The following is an 18,209-nucleotide window of genomic DNA, read 5'->3' as shown; positions in this document are numbered from 1 at the left end:
ATTTTTTATGCCTACGCTGGTGTGGAATTTCCCATGTAGAGATGACTGATCAGATATGGGTGAGAATGTCAGACGGCACTCATTGCTGTAGTTATAATCTAAATGTTCTATAGAAGCTCTTCAATGGCAGAGACATTATCCAGTGGGGCGTTAAGTATGTGTTGAGGCTAATGATGTTGAGAACATAAAGGTCTGGATGAGGCCTCTGGGATGGCTTCATTAGCGGAGCGCGGCAGAGCAGACGGCCACCAGGTGTTGAAGGTAGGTGCATTAGCACAGTAGCGATTGTAGGTTAATGCTAAAGCAATGATCATTAAGGCGACGGTGTGGAGGTTGATTTGCAAGCTAATGTCCATTAGAGAAGGGCTTCCAGGGGGAAGTGGAGGCGGAGCTGCTGCTACTCTGTCTGCTTGAATAATGAGCTGCTCTACTTTCTAGAGAGAGGGCAGTGAGACTGGCTACATCAGCAATGGGAGACAGTGTGTGTGTTCGGTTGCATGGACATGTGTACGTCAGTTTATTTGTCATAAGCACAGAAGTATACACAGTACAATGCAATGTTTGTGTGTGTACCTGTCGTGCATGTTTGTGTGCTTGCAGAAGGAGTGTGGAGCACTGCTTAGGGCACTTGGGCCGTAGTACAAGGTCCCCAAACGTGACAAGCTGTGTACATGGAATCAGTGTTAAATGAAGACAAATCTACTGCTAAGTACTGTAGTAACAACCATGGCAACTAGACTGTCAGGACAGTATTTAGTCTTATCTGACAATTACACCAATTAAACTGAATCAGGACAGTATTTAGTCTTATCTGACAATTACACGGGGCAAGGTGATGCAATTCCACTGATTCTCTGAGCAAATGGAAAATGTCAAGCCTAAATTCCATCCATCTGTACTCAGAGAGTCCTCTTTTGATCTGTGCCAAGGCTGCCCCTCTCTGATATCCGGAAGGATTATTCTCCAAATCTCTCTCAAATCCCTAATCTCATTTATCCCCACGGCACACCAAAGGTGTTCTCGCTGTGTGTGTGTCAGTCAGTCAGTCTCCCACTACTTGTGTCCAATATATGTCTCAAACAAAGAACAGTAGCACAGTACTGATGCAGCACCACATCGCTTTCACAACATTCTAGGATCATGTTATCTTCAATGCTACCCTAAATGATGGACAGAATAGAATCCTTTGAACATCTACCATATAGATGTTGCTCTGAGCTGCTGTTCACTCTCCTGTCTCTCCCAGGTGTACCATACGTTCCTCTCTCTGCTTTGTTGTTCAGACAGTAACACTGTGACAGTGGAAGTGTTAGCAGGCTAATGAGCTTAGCTCTGTCTCCCACCTGAGGCGCTGAACCATACTGGGCTGATCAGAGCTGATTGAGCTGCGGCTATCTGACAGAAACACCTGGCTGGCTCTGTACACCTCTGTCTTCCTCCCATCGTCCTCTTCCAGCCCTGCTTCCACACCTCCCCACGCTGCACACGGCTGATAGCACAACTCAGCCCTGTCAACACGCAGGATAATCAGGAGCCGGGGATTCTGGGTAAGCCGTGATAATCCCTCAGATGGAATATGGAAAGCATCACAGTTATTCAATGGGATACAGATAAAGGTAGAGGAAAAGTGTGTGTGTGTTGGGTGCTGGTTGTGTGAAGGGAGTGTGTGTAGTGTTTGTTTCGGTGCTGGTTTTGTGAAGGGAGTGTGTGTGGTGTGTTTGTGTATAATATGTCTGCCAGCTGTGTGTATGTGCATGTGAAATTGACAATTTATTTCAGGGAAAGAAAGAAATATGTATTCAGAGCCCTCCAAATCCCAGAGAAGGTACTACTGCTCGACACCCTTCCACAGTAACTTCCTATTAATATTAAGTCAATCCCCAAAAGCCTAATTTAGTCAAATGCAAAAGAGGATTCACATTTCACATTCTCATCTTAATTAAGTAACAGCTGTGGATACTGTACCACTAAAGCACCTCTGTCAGACAAATCTCATGAGCCATATAAAATCCTATCTTAATTTGCTGCTTTGTAGGCTAATAATTATGCCATATACTGCGTGTGAATGTCGTGTTAATGGCAGTCTATAAATGTCTGAGGAAAGCAGAGCGTCAGATGGAGAGAAGAAATAACGCTAGTTTGAAACCTTAATAACCTTTTTCCTCTTTCATCTCTCTATCTTCCTCTCTCTCTCTGTCTTTCTATGTTCTCTTCCTTCTCTCATTTCTTCACTACTGAGGCGATTAGTGTAATCAGCTGGCTGTGAGAATGATGCCGTTATTAACTGGTCTACTGTCAGGAGGCTTTCTGGAGCAGTGGATGATTGTGGGAGCAGGCAGGGATTGTGTAGCTTCATTTCAGATAAGTGGCTAATCACTAAATTACTAATTGCCCCTTTAGTCTAAGAGGGAGGCAAAGAAATCCATTTTTACTCCATGTCTCTTCGCTACAGAGGTAATATACAGAGAATATAACCTACAGACATGGAGCACACAAACCTCATCCCCCTACCCCCTAAATACCTGTCCCTCTATGTCCCTCTTCTCACTCACTGCTACTCTTCATGAGTTTCTGATGTGTAGACTACTTTCATCAATGATAAAGCCCCGACAGAGCTCATCAATCAGTGTTCAGAGTCAATGGGCTTAAATTAAGTTGCTAGCCGGGCAATCTGATATATTGATTTCTGCTACACACACACACACACACACACACACACACACAGTGAGTAGCATAAACATAAATCCAATGACATTCACACGATATAGAACTGTGCAGATAGATACTTATCGCTTCTCACATCAGACTTGAGAATCAATGTTTCATCAACATAAAACACCCTTGACAAGAGACGAAAGGTTGAAACTTTTGATTGAGCCCAAAAGACATGAAAACCCTGCCGTCTCTCCGAGAATCTCTCATCTTTGTGTTTAGCCTTGGCGTTCTCCCGCGCGACACCAACTCATAGTCATCTAAATTATGTGAAACCTTGATTAATTATGCTTGGGGAAATAATCCCCAACAGCTATGGAGCCTGAGCCCAGCAGACCCTCCCCAGGGCCCAAATTTCGAGGGTTTTAATCGGTAAAATATGTGCGCGCGACGTCGCTAATCTCAAAGTAATCTCACACTTTTATTTTTATTTATTTTATGGGATTTCACACAGCCACAGATCAGATCTGATTTGCGTAATCCTCTGATTCTGATAAAACAAACGTTTGTCCTTCTGTTAAAATAAATGTCATCTCCCTCTATGAAATATTCAAAAAATTCCCCATGATTCTACCTCTGAGGTGATATTAGTGTAGGTGAACCAGACATCTGTTTGTTAAACCGCAAGTAATCATCCTGATGATATTATGATAATCATAAATGTATTAACTACATTAATTGTAACTAGTCAGTGAAAATATCTGTATATTTGTGTGTATGTTTGCACTAGAGGAGTGCATCTGTGTCTGCGTGCATCTCTGCATATGGATGTCTCTCCGATGAAACTCTAGCGGCTCTTCCACTGACCTCCATTTTCCGCTTAGTGAGTTTAGTGAAATCCTTGGTGTGGAGAAGTGGTGATAAACTGGGGAGGAGAGAGGGAGGGGAGGGCAGCCCGGAGGCGAGGAGGAGGGGGCACGCTCTGCTGACTCCATCACTCCTGGAGAGGGTGAGTTAAGGTGGAGACAGACCCTGGGCCTGCCTCCATTATCATCTGCCATCTCTCTCCATCCACCCCCTTCTCTCTCCATCCCCCCTTCTCTCTATCCTCCCTCCCAGTCCACTCGCTCAGTCTCATCTCTTGTCTCTCCATCTCTCTCTCACACACTGCTGCCAGATTAGAGCTGGTGAATCGATGCTGCCTCTGCCCTCACTAAATGCTCTACAAGCTCCATTGGCGTTTCAATGGCTACTGTCCTCTCTGCTACTGTCCTCTCTGCTACTGTCCTCTCTGCTACTGCCCTCTCTGCTACTGTCCTCTCTGCTACTGCCCTCTCTGCTACTGTCCTCTCTGCTACTGCCCTCTCTGCTACTGTCCTCTCTGCTACTGTCCTCTCTGCTACTGTCCTCTGCTACTGTCCTCTCTGCTACTGTCCTCTCTGCTACTGCCCTCTCTGCTACTGCCCTCTCTGCTACTGCCCTCTCTGCTACTGTCCTCTCGGCTACTGTCCTCTCTGCTACTGTCCTCTCTGCTACTGTCCTCTGCTACTGTCCTCTGCTACTGCCCGCTCTGCTACTGTCCTCTCTGCTACTGTCCTCTCTGCTACTGCCCTCTCTACCAATCACTCAATCATCCTCACTGTCTTCCTCCTAATGACTCAGTCATTTTCTCTCTCCATCTCGCTCTTTGTGATGTACACTACCGTTCAAAAGTTTGGGGTCACTTAGAAATGTTATGGTTGTTGAAAGAAAATCTAGTTGATCTGAAATACAGTGAAGACATTGTTAATGTTGTAAATGACTATTGTTGCTGGAAACAGCAGATATTTTTATGGAATATCTACATAGGCATACAGAGGCCCATTATCAGCAACCATCAATTTTTAGGTCCTACATCTGACACCAGCTGGTATAGAGGTCCTGGATGGCAGGAAGCTTGGCCCCAGTGATGTATTGGGCCATGCGCACTATCCTCTGTAGCCCCTTGCAGTCGGAGGCCGAGCAGTGACCGTACCAGGCGGTCCTCAAATCCTTTTTGAGGATCTGAGGACACATGCAAAATCTCTTCAGTCTCCTGAGGGGGAATAGGTGTTGTCATGCCCTCTTCACAAATGTCTTGGTGTGTTTGGATCATAATAGTTTGTTGGTGATGTGGGCTCTCAACCTGCTCCACTACAGCCCCGTCAATGAGAATGGGGCGTGCTCTGCCCTCCTTTTCCTGTAGTCCACGATCATCTCCTTTGTCTTGATCATGTTGAGGGAGCGATTGTTATCCTGGCACCACTGCCAGGTCTCTGACCTCCCTATAGGCTGTCTCATCATTGTCGGTGATCAGGCCTACCACTGTTGTCGTCGGCAAACTGAATGATGGTGTTGGAGACGTGCTTGGCCATGCAGTCATGGGTGAACAGGGAGTACAAGAGGGGACTGAGCACACACCCTTGAGGGGCCCCCTGTGTTGAGGATCAGCGTGGCAGATGTGTTGTTACATACCCTTCCACATGGGGGCGGCCCGTCAGGAAGTCCAGGATCCAGAGGGAGGTGTTTAGTCCCAGGGTCCTTAGTGCCCTCAAAGCTCATCACTAAGCTATGGTGTTGAACGCTGAGCTGTAGTCAATGAATAGCATTCTCACATAGGTGTTCCTTTTGTCAAGGTGGGAAAGGGCAGTGTGGAGTGCAATAGAGATGGCGTCATCTGTGGATCTGTTGGGGCGGTATGCAAATTGGAGTGGGTCTAGGGTTTCTGGGATAATGGTGTTGATGTGAGCCATTACCAGCCTTTTAAAGCACTTCATGGCTACAGATGTGTGTGCTATGGGTCGGTAGTCATTTAGGCAGGTTACTTTGGTGTTCTTGGGCTAGGGACTATGCTGGTCTGTTTGAAACATATAGGTATTACAAACTCAGTCAGGGACAGGCTGAGAATGTCTGAAGACACTTGCCAGTTGGTTAGCGCATGCTCGGAGAACACGTCCTGGTAATGTGTCTGGCTTATGAATGTTGACTTGTTTTAAAAGGTCTTATTCACATCAGCTACGGAGAGCGTGATCACACAGTCGTCCAGAACAGCTGGTGCTCTCATGCATGCTTCTGTGTTGCTTGCCTCAAAGCGTGCATAGAAGTGATTTACCTCATCTGGTAGGCTCATGGCATTGGGCAGCTCACGGCTGTTCTTTCCTTTGTAGTCTGTAATAGTTTGTAAGCCCTGCCACATCCGACGAGCATCGGAGCCGGTGTAGTACGATTCAATCTTAGTCCTGTATTGACGCTTTGCCTGTTTAATGATTAGTCAGAGGGCATAACGGGATTTATTATAAGCGTCTGGGTTAGAGTCCCGCTCCTTGAAAGCGGCAGCTCTACCCTTTAGCTCAGTGCAGATGTTGCCTGTAATCCATGGCTTCTCGTTGGGGTATGTACGTACGGTCACTGTGGGGACGACGTCATCGATGCATTTATTGATGAAGACGGTGAATGATATGGTGTACTCCTTAATGCCATCAGGAGGATAGAGTTATGGTCAGATTTGCCAAATGGAGGGCGAGGGAGAGCTTTCTACACGTCTCTGTGTGTGGAGTAAAGGTGGCCTAGAGTTTTTTCCCTTAGGTTGCACATGTAACATGTTGGTAGAAATGAGGTAAAACAGATTTAAGTTTCCCAGCATTAAAGTGAATGGCCACTAGGAGCGGCGCCTCTGGATGAGCATTTTCTTGTTTGCTTATGACCTTATGCAGCTCGTTGAGTGCAGTCTTCGCACCAGCATCGGTTTGTGGTGGTAAATAAACAGCTAGAGAAAAATATAGATAAGCTGTAGACCACGCTATTTACCTAGAGTTTATCATGAGATACTCTACCTCAGGGGAGCAAAACCTTGAGACTTCCTTAATATTAGATGTGTTGCACCAGCTGTTATTGACAAATAAACACAGACCACCACCCCTGGTCTTACCGGAGGCAGCTGTTCTTGCCCATGCACGGAAAACCCAGCCAGCTGTATGTTATCCATGTTGTCGTTCACTGCCCTGGGGCATTGGGATGTTTTTTTTAGACCAGAGGAAAGAGTGCCGCCTCCTGGCCCTCCTCCACCACTTCCAGCAGCATCTGGTCTCCCATCCAGGAACTGACCAGGACCAACCCTGCTTTGCTTCAGAAGCAAGCCAGCAGTGGTATGCAGGGTGGTATGGTGCTGGCATAGTATCAGTGTCTGTAGTATAGCAGCGGTACCTGGAGTATAGTATCAGTACCTGGAGTATAGTATCAGTACCTGGAGTATAGTATCAGTATCTGGAGTATAGTGACAGTATCTGGAGTATAGTACCAGTACCTGGAGTATAGCAGCGGTGCCTGGAGTATAGTGACAGTACCTGGAGTATAGTGGCAGTATCTGGAGTATAGCAGCGGTACCTGGAGTATAGTGACAGTACCTGGAGTATAGTGACAGTATCTGGAGTATAGCGGCAGTACCTGGAGTATAGTGACAGTACCTGGAGTATAGTGACAGTATCTGGAGTATAGTGACAGTACCTGGAGTATAGTGACAGTATCTGGAGTATAGTGACAGTATCTGGAGTATAGTGACAGTATCTGGAGTATAGTGACAGTATCTGGAGTATAGTGACAGTATCTGGAGTATAGTGACAGTATCTGGAGTATAGTGACAGTATCTGGAGTATAGTGGCAGTATCTGGAGTATAGCGACAGTACCTGGAGTATAGTGACAGTATCTGGAGTATAGCGGCAGTACCTGGAGTATAGTATCGGTACCTGGAGTATAGCAGCGGTATCTGGAGTATAGTGACAGTATCTGGAGTATAGTACCAGTACCTGGAGTATAGCAGCGGTGCCTGGAGTATAGTGACAGTACCTGGAGTATAGTGACAGTATCTGGAGTATAGCGGCAGTACCTGGAGTATAGTATCGGTATCTGGAGTATAGCAGCGGTATCTGGAGTATAGTGACAGTATCTGGAGTATAGCGGCAGTATCTGGAGTATAGCAAGAAGTATCTGGAGTATAGTATAAAAATCTGGGGCATAGTATCAGTGTCTGTAGTATAGAGGCAGTATCTGGAGTATTGTGGCAGTACTTCATTATAGTACTATGGTGTTCTACAGTAATAAATAAAAGCTGCTACTGTGCGTTTCTAACAGGCCCAGAGTGGCAGAAACATGTTACTTGTCACTGAAAGGAATAATCCCTGAAAGAGATAATTGCTTCCTCTTCCTTGTCTTTTCCCCCACTTTTATTCCTCTCACTCTCCAGCCTAGTGATTACCCCTCGTTAAAATCAGAGTAAAACAGTGTTAGCGCCGATCGTTAGGGCTCTTCTGCTTCTCACACGCTCAGTCATTACCTCTTACTAAATGAATGGCCTTTGAGGAATGTTATTCTAGTTCCAATTAGCTCTCAAAGATTGGAGGAGAGCCAAGCTAGGAAAACACACACAGATGAACACACACACACAGTTGCACACGTACACTCACACAGTCAAGGCACAGACTCAGAACAGCAGCTAATGGCTATGGCAAATCTCTCAGGGAACTCAAGAGCTTTAGACTACACATTGTAAATCCCTCTCCGATTAGTGAATTCACACACCGCTCCAAACGACTGTTTATCTGCCACCAATTACCACTCACAGCCACCAGAGACCTTCACTATACAAATAAGCTCTACACATGCACATATGCACGCATGAATACCTACGTACACACACACCCACACAGTCTTAACAGCAGATTGCTAGGTGTCTTATCTGTCCATGTTAGTATGACGGGAGGATTTAGTCACATGACCTGAGAGACAGGAGCAGTCAGGCACCAAAACTCATTTCCACCTTCAAAGAGTCTCTTATCTCTTCAGACTGCTCGCCATGTGTGTTTGTGTGTGACAGTGTGTATGTGCGAGAGTAAGTTGAGATTTTATGCAGTTGCTGTCTGTATATACAGTACTGTATATTTGTATAGCTCAAATGCATTTAACATCAAATTTAATAGGTCTGCCCTCTGTCACACACACACACACACACCCCAAGGTCCCAAGGTGTGCTGCCTTGCCACTCAACTGTGGTTGCCAGGGTGATGTAATATGGCTCCTACTGTATGGTCACCTAGCTTGGCACCATCACCATGGCGACTCCAGATGCAATCTTCCTAGCCAATCAAATGGTTGTGCTGACCTGTGGAGAGCAGTGGGCCAGCCTGCGACCTGGCCTTCAACGCTACACTAATCAGAAACGCATTAGGCTAATCCTACAGAACTCAACAGTAGCACCACACAGATGGCAATAAACTGCATTATTAATAATAAACACAGACAGCATAAGCAGCTTTATGATGTATGACAACATTATACTGTCAACATTATCCATGAGATCTTACTTTTTTTCCCACCATGTTATGTTATAGCAGTGTGTGTGTGTGTGTGTGTGTGTGTGTGTGTGTGTGTGTGTGGGGGGGGGGCGCAGCAGAAATCAATATATCGGATTGCCCGTCTAGCAACTTCATTTAAGCCCATTGACTCTGAACACTGATTGATGAGCTCTGTCGGGGCTTTATCATTGATGAAAGTAGTCTACACATCAGAAACTCATGAAGAGTAGCAGTGAGTGGGAAGAGGGACATAGAGGGACAGGTATTTAGGGGGTAGGGGGATGAGGTTTGTGTGCTCCATGTCTGTAGGTTATATTCTCTGTATATTACCTCTGTAGTGAAGAGACATGGTGTAAAAATGGATTTCTTCACCTCCCACTTAAAGACTGTAAAGGGGCAATTAGTAATTTAGTGATTAGCCGCTCGTCTGAAATGAAGCTACAAAAATCCGTGCCTGCTCCCACAATCATCCACTGCTCCAGAAATATCTGAATTAAGTACTTGAATATATGATATTTAAAATAAAGTATTTTCAAATAGACCGCCCAAAACAAGTACTTATCTAATTCGTAAAAACCAATTGGTCTGCCAAATTGTATTTGATAGTATTTGAAAATACTATTGTCAAACACCTGGGTTAAATGCATGGGAGTGTATTTCAGTCTAAGAATTTGAGTATTCCCAAATAAAATATATTTGAATACTTACTTCAAATGTATGTGAAAGTAATTGAGATATTTGAAATAGCATTTTGACCCAGAGCGAGAGTACATTCTGTGCATTCGGAAAGTATTCAGACCCCTTGACTTTTTCCATAGTTACATTACAGCCTGATCCTAAAATTGAATATTTTTCCCCTCAATCTACACACAATGCCTCATAATGACAAAGCAAAAACAGGTTTTTAGAAGTCTTAGCAAATTTACACAAAAAACTAACTGATATTACATAAGTATTCAGACACTTTACTTTGTTGAAGCACCTTTGGCAGCTGCCACCACCGTGCTTCACCGTATGGTGCCAGGTGTCCTCAAGACCTGACGCTTGACATTCAGGCCAAAGAGTTCAATCTTGGCTTCATCAGACCAGAGAATATTGTTTCTCATGGTCTGAGAGTCCTGAGACTGTCATGTGCCTTTTTACTGAGAAGCGGCTTCTGTCTGGCCACTCTATCATTAAGGCCTGATTGGTGGAGTGCTGCAGACATTGGCTGTCCTTCTGGAAGGTTCTCCAATCACCACAGAGGAACTCTAAAACTCTTGTCAGAGTGACCATCGTTCTTGGTCATCTCCCTGACCAAGGCCCTTCTCCCTCGATTGCTAAGTTTGGCTGGGAGGCCAGCTCTATGAAGAGTCTTGGTGGTTCCAAACTTGTTCCATTTAGGAATGATGGAGGCCACTGCATTCTTGGGGACCTTCAATGCTACAGAAATGTTTTGGGACCCTTCCCCAGTTCTTTGCCTCGACACAATCCTGTCTTGGAGCTTTGACTCTAATTCCTTCGACCTCATGGTTTTTGCTCTGACATGCACTGTCAACTGTGTAAACTTATTTCGACGTGTGTACTTTTCCAAATCATGTCCAATCAATTGAATTTACCACAGGTGGACTCCAATCAAGTTGTAGAAACATCAATGATGATCAATGGAAACAGGATGCACCTGAGCTCAATTGAGTCTCGTAGTAAAGTCTCTGAATACTTATGTAAATACATTTTTTTTAAATTACATTTAAAAAAAAATTTTAAAAATGTAAAAAATTATATATTTTTTTACTTTTCGCTTTGTCATTATGGGGTATTGTGTGTGTAGATTGATGAGAGGGAAAAAGTATGTAATAGACTTTAGAATAAGGCTGTAATGTAATAAAATGTGGAAAAAGTCAAGGGCTCTGAATACTTTCCAAATGCACTGTATCAGTGTTTTGATCCAGTGAAACGTGTTCCATGACTGAGTGCCATAGAGTAGTAGGAGGTCGAAGGGAATTGTGATGATCTGGCATGTCTGTTTGTGAGGGTTTACCAAGCGCTCCATACACAAATGGGAGTTATGCTAATAGGTAATGACTGGTAGTTAAGGCCATAGAAATACAATGAATAGAACAGACTTGGAACCTCTAACCCTGGCAATTTGACTGGTAAACTCATGAGTACACTCACAATGGCTGCCTGGTATTGTGTTGCAATAATTTCCATGGTAGTGTATAATGTTAATTCAAAATATGCTAATTGATGTGGCTCATGCAATTTAATATATGTTTTTGTAATGTCAGTTGAGTTGATAAAAAAAAAAAAAATCACAGCACAGATTGATGGGTATACTTCCTGCTTTGCTCCTATGGGTAGTCTCACAACGGCCGCCATTCCACCCATTTTACCATCATTGATTTGAATGGGGACGCCCATTCTATTTCTATGGTTAAGGCATTCTGTGGTGAAGATTATCCAGTTCGAGATTATAGTCCTAGATGGAGGCTTAATCCAAGAATGGTGTGCCATCAGTGCTTTTACTCCAGAAGACTTAATTTGTATGTGGTTTTGGATCTATGGTGAGAATAGGTGGCCACTTAATTTCTAGATGAATACTGCTGGTTACGGTGAACAGTGTTTTTAGTTTTGTGTTTTTATTTCGTTTCGTTTCAATGATCTGCTAGTTTTTATTTAGATTTAGTTGTACAATTTAGTTATTTTCGCTTTGATATTATTTTGTGTCAGGGACAGAAAGCATGTGTTGGAGACATTTGTGTTGCATAATTTTTTGGGGATGTCTTCTTGCAACTGGGAGGCAGTAACGCATACGATGATTTGTCAGGTCATAGATTAGGATTAAATTAAATCAATCTCAATGTGACTTGGATTTAAAAGGAATAGTGGTGCAAGAAAACATGGTGGAAGCCAGGAAACCTGAGATTGCGTATGTTTACACCAATCCAATGTACATGTAAGAAAAATGTAAGTTAGCTACCTAGCCAAATTTTCCTTGCTAGCTAGTAATAACTTACAGAACAGGATAGCTAACAACTGAAGTTCCTTCTGGAAAAATAAAGTAATTAAATAGCTAGTGATACTTGTCAAATATCTATATACTGACAAGATACTGGACTGACCGCTCTAACAATGGGAATAAATGTTTGCAAAAGCTGTGAGGAGGTGGGATCCAGCGGGGATATTCTAGCCAATGAGAGGGCGGATACACGTGTGAACAACAGGCACAACACGGATATAAAATAGTTCTCAACATTACCGGAATGTCACATGCTTCCACTTGTATCGGTACATTCGAAACAACCTAAACATTAGGCTGCATTTATCCACTAACTTCAGTAGCTTTAATACCCCCAAAAAGCTTGAAATCTTCATTGAAAAACCCATTTGATTTTTGCGTTAGATGATTTTTTGAGTTAGATGAACAGTTACAGTATAGCTTTCATTTTTCAAAAAAGGTGTTCATTATTTTATTTGTTTACAAAATTGTTTTTTCATCATTAGTTTTGGTTTCAGTTTTACTATAATAATACATTTACTATAATAACATTGCTGTGTAGATGGTATTTTCAGCCAGCAACTATCAGGAAATAACAATTAAAAATATTATTTTACAGTTAGTTTCAACTGTTGTACAATATGATACAAAACACAGCAAGAAAGAATTGAGTGCACTGGGCCTTTAATATAATTAGAAATGGCAATGGATACATCAGGAATGGCCATGGCCTCGCAGTTTGTGTACACATCGAGACAAAAACACACAAAGCAATCTCGTTTGTCCATTTCACTTTAACCTGCACACGGGACAATTTATTAAACTATTGATTAAAAACCAAAAAGATGAGTTTTCACAAGGCAGTTGGTAGCAAAGTAATAGTGACTTCAGAAATTGCTTGACAACCACTCATGGTTGTATTCTATCACTGCTCCAGATTAACATGCAGTTCGTTCAACTGCTCCCGAATGTTCTATTTTCTACAGAGATCAATATATCATGACGAGATGCTCATGTCTCCGCCCTAACAATGGGAGTCATCCCAAAGGCGGGAAGGCAGACGACAAGTTTAGGTCCAAAATAAACCCATAGGATTTATTTTGGACAGATTTTTGGCAAGAGTAAAACCTCTCGCTTCGCCTCTTCCGATCTGTTCTCTCTCGAGGCAGAGTTTAAACTTTAGTCAACAGTGACCTCCAGTGGTGGACAGAGCACTGTTTTTGTCACAGGCCATTTCAATGGTGCAGTAGTTTACAATTAAATCGATCTCAACTCATCCTGAAGAACTGGAAAGATATGAAACATTCATAAACCCTGTTCACTGGATTGTGACGCATTGACTGACCAAATGATGATTGTGTCTAACCAGGTTTCCATCCAACTTGTGTATGCGAGTAAAACACATGTCGAATATTTTTGTTTTTAATGACAGGCCTGATGGAAACATATTGTAATGAAACGGCAGGGAGCAGGACTCGAACCCTCGACCTTCTAGCCCGAAGTCCAGCAAAAGCGTGCTCAAGCGGCAGAGTCGATATCCGCGCTTATAAACCCATGTTCGTTACAATATTTACGGTACATTTTCTAAATGTAAACAAAACACGCTAGATAAGGTGGTATCTTTTTGTGTCGAGGGTCTTATTCTGGTGACATGATCATCGATGATTGGTAGCCGTTTTACAAATAATCTTGCTCTTTTGTCCATAATAATGTCATTAGGCTATACGTGCACTCGCACGTACCAATACCAGCAAGAAACCAATCAGTAGTGTTAAATGCGATGGAAACCCATTTAACCTTCTATTTTCATTTGGTACGTGGGAATTTAACCGCAAAAGGTATTTTGTCCATTACATCATCACGCACAGCCTTGTATCTGCACATGAAAAGTCTTGTGGGAAAATGCGTGTATTGATTTTATATTCTCATGAAATTCTGTTGCCAATTGGATGGAAATATAGCTACTGACGTTCGTGTAACTATGCATTTATCAGCTGTGTTCCATTTTGATACTTGGAGTTGATATTCATAAAAATAAATTCCCCTCGAACACGCCCACAAACTGGGGAAAACTAACATTCTTTCCACTGACCCTTTAATAGCTAACTTCGTTGGCGATTTTTAGTTATACAGAAATAACAAAACATGCTGCTGTGTTGTTCAACTGAGTTTGCAAAAACATGAACACCTGCTCTTTCCACGATCGACTAACCAGGTGAATGCTATGATCCATTATTGATGTCAATAGCTAAATCCACTTCAATCAGTGGAGATGAATGAAGTAGACAGATTAAATAAAGATTTTTAAACCTTGATAATTGAGACAGACAAAAGATTTAACATGGGCCAACATTCTTGTGGAATTTTAGGAAGGTGTTCTTAATGTTGGCTTAAATCCTTATTTAACCCGTCTCCTCCCTTTGATCTTGAAGTGGATTTAACAGGTAACATCAATAAGGGATCATAGCTTTCACCTGGAATCACCTGGTCAGTGTCATGGAAAGAGCAGGTGTTCCTAATGTTTTGTACAATCTGTATGTGATCATATACAAATGTAAGGTTTGAAATTGTTTGTCTAATATTACATCCGTTTGGGCTTCTTGCAGTCAATTTGCAGTCTCCAAATGTGACATTGTTGCGGCCCGCTGACCATCCGCTCAAGAAAAAATAAAATATTGTCCCGTTGCAGAATCTAGTAGATGATTCTCTCTACTATTATTCTGACATTTCACATTCTTAAAATAAAGTGGTGATCCTAACTGACCTAGGATTAAATGTCAGGAATTGTACACTAAAGTGTATGAAAACTTCTAGGCTACCCTGGAAATATCTAGGCTACCCTGCGTTAGAGCATTGGACTAGAAACCGAAAGGTTTATTGTCCAGCTCATGATGCCATCTATTTTGTGAAGTGCACCAGTCCCTCCTGCAGCAAAGCACCCCCACAACATAATGCTGCCACCCCTGTGCTTCACGGTTGGGGTGGTGTTCTTCGGCTTGCAAGCATCCCACTTTTCCTCCAAACATAACAATGGTCATTATGGCCAAATAGTTCAATTTTGTTTCATCAGACAAGAGGACATTTCTCCAAAAAGTACAAGTCTTTGTCCCCATGTGCAGTTGCAAACCGTAGTCTATCTTTTTATTATGGCGGTTCTGGAGCAGTGGCTTCTTCCTTGCTGAGCGGCCATTCAGGTTTAGTGGATATAGATACTTTTGTACCCGTTTCCTCCAGCATCTTCACAGGGTCCTTTGCTGTTGTTCTGGGATTGATTTTCACTTTTCGCACCAACCTACGTTCATCTCTAGGAGACAGAACGCGTCTCCTTCCTGAGCGGTATGACGGCTGCGTGGTTCCATGGTGTTTATACTTACGTACTATTGTTTGTACAGATGAACGTGGTACCTTCAGGCGTTTGGAAATAGAGTTGAGAGAATGCCAAGAGTGTGCAAAACTGTCAAAGGCTACTTTGAAGAATCTCAATTATAAAATATAGTTTGATTTGTTTAACATTTGTGGTTACTACATGGTTCCATATGTTTTATTTCATAGTTGATGTCTTCACTATTATTCTACAATGTAGAAAATAGTAAAAATAAAGACCCTGGAATGAGTAGGTGTGTCCAAACTTGACTGGTACTATATACATACTTTGTGTATGTGGATCCTTTAAATTAGTGGATTTGGCTATTTCAGCCACACCCATTGCTGACAGGTGTATAAAATTGAGCACACAGCCATGCAATCTCCATAGACAAACATTGGCAGTAGAATTACCTTACTGAAGAGCTCAGTGACTTTCAACGTGGCAGTGTCATAGGATACCACCTTTCCAACAAGTCCGTTTGTCAAATTTCTACCCTGCTAGATCTGCTGTTATTGTGAAGTGGAAACATCAAGGAACAACAACTGTTCAGCCGCGACGTGGTAGGCCACACAAGCTCACAGAACGGGACTGCTGAGTAATGAAGCACGTAGTGAAGTAAAACTCGCCTGTCCTTGGTTGCAACACTCACTACCGGGAGCTTAAAATAACGTTTTTTTATGGCCAAACAGAATAGCGTGATTAGCAGTGTCATGATCTAAATCATTCAGACTATACCCGGTGTCAGCAGATAGGTAGGAAACTTTGATTGCACTATGTACCCACCTTTTGTTTCCACACATCTGCTAACTGTGCAGTAGATAAGGAGGTTGTACTTCTGTTCGTTGGGTCCTTAACTCTGCACCATATTGGCAAACCTTAAAGTTGTTGTTTGAAGAATCTACAGTCTCTCTTCCTTTTGGTTAGAATTACCAAGACATGTGCAAAGGGAGGGGACCCTATCAACAGCCAACACCACTGCGTAGAGAGAGAGCATCCTATCAACAGCCAACACCACTGCGTAGAGAGAGCATCCTATCAACAGCCAACACCACTGTGCAAAGGGAGAGCATCCTATCAACAGCCAACACCACTGTGCAAGGGGAGGGGATCCTGTCATAACCAACATCTCAGCACAGAGCTCCATTTTCATGTCATGTGATCTGACCATATCAAACTCCGGGCGGTGCTAAATGGCATTGGCAAGACAATAACTCAAAGTCCTAATACAAATCCACAAAGAAATAGTTAATTGACTTAAATCAGTTTCTGGACTCGAACCCCATTGAAAACCTTTGATTGCAATTGAAGAGGGCAGTCCATCAGAGGATATCAAGGATCTGGGAAAATTCTGTATGAGATGTGATACAGCCTGGATTCCAACCAGGGACTGTAGTGACACCTCTTGCACTGAGATGCAGTGCCTTGCGCCACTCGGGAACCCTGGCAGGTAACCTAGCGGTTAAGAGCATTAGGGCAGTAACCAAAAGGTTGCTGGTTCTAATCCCAGAGCCAGGAAGGTGGACAAATCTGCTGTTCTGCCCACAACTGCTCCCCGGCCGCTGATGACGTTGATTAAAGCCGTCTGCATGCTTCGCAGCCTAAACAGTTCGGAAGAGTTTGTGCATGTGACAACATTGAGGTTGTTGTTAGTTTGGGGCTTCAGCAAGTTTTTTGGGGCTGTTCGGGAACACAAAACATGTTTTGTTAGAGGCAAGCTGAAGCCTATGCCTCTTCCTTGGTAATTGGTCAACAGAGATTCTTCAATAAAGCCTTCTCATTCAAAAAGACTGTTTTCATGCACTTTTTCATTGAGAAACTGTACCAAACGTCTTAGATGTAAAACTGCTCAACTACGATCTCCTCTGCAAAAACAGCAAAATTAATGACATGAGTTAGTGCCTTAGTAAAGTGTTACATTACAGCCTTATTCTAAACTATTATTTCTTAATCTCAATCTACACACAATACCCCAAAATGACAAAGCAAAAACAGGTTTAGAAATGTTGGCTAATTTAAATAAAATTAGTACTTTGTTGAAGCACCTCTGGCAGCGATTACAGCGTCAAGTCTTCTTGGGTATGACGCTACAAGCTTGGCACACCTGGATTTGCTCCCATTCTTCTCTGCAGATCCTCTCAAGCTCTGTTAGCTTGGATGGGGAGCATTGCTACACAGCTATTTTCAGGTCTCTCCAGAGATGTTAGATCGGGTTCAAGTCCGGGCTCTGGCTGGGCCACTCAGACATTGAGACTTGTCCCGAAGCCCCTCCTGCGTTGTATTGGCTGTGTGCTTAGGGTTGTTGTCCTGTTGGAAGGTTAACCTTCGCCCCAGTCTGAGATTCTGAGCGCTCTGGAGCAGGTCTTCATCAAGAATCTCTGCTCCATTCATCTTTGTCTCAATCCTTTTAGGTCCATTTAGTACAGGAGCAGCCATGACTAATTCTATATCCCTGAGCCTGGCATCCACCAAATGTTGCAATATGCCCGCTCCCCCCTCCCCTCATTACGACACTTAACCTTCACCGTAATAATGCGCCCCTCCACACTTAGCACATATTTTCCTTCCTTTATATTGAACAGCTACATGTCCAATTCTTTGGCATTTAAAACACCTCATGGGGATGAGACAAAACCTTCTCAATCCTCAGCAGCACTGATAGGCTTTCACTTCTTTTACCCTCTTTCCTACTGATCAACCTTTTGGCCTCACTCACTCTTCCTCCCTTAATATCAATGGACAGGGGAGCAACTTCAGTTTTAGAAGTGTGGGGGAGGACATACCCAACTACTCAGAAGCGTCCTCAAGGTCCTGTCCCCCCCGACCCCAGTGAAAGTTGCACCCCTG

Source organism: Oncorhynchus mykiss, chromosome 6, assembly GCF_057628025.1.
Source record: "Oncorhynchus mykiss isolate SJ-2025 chromosome 6, ASM5762802v1, whole genome shotgun sequence".
NCBI lineage: Eukaryota > Metazoa > Chordata > Actinopteri > Salmoniformes > Salmonidae > Oncorhynchus > Oncorhynchus mykiss.
Note: the sequence above shows the minus strand (reverse complement) of the source record.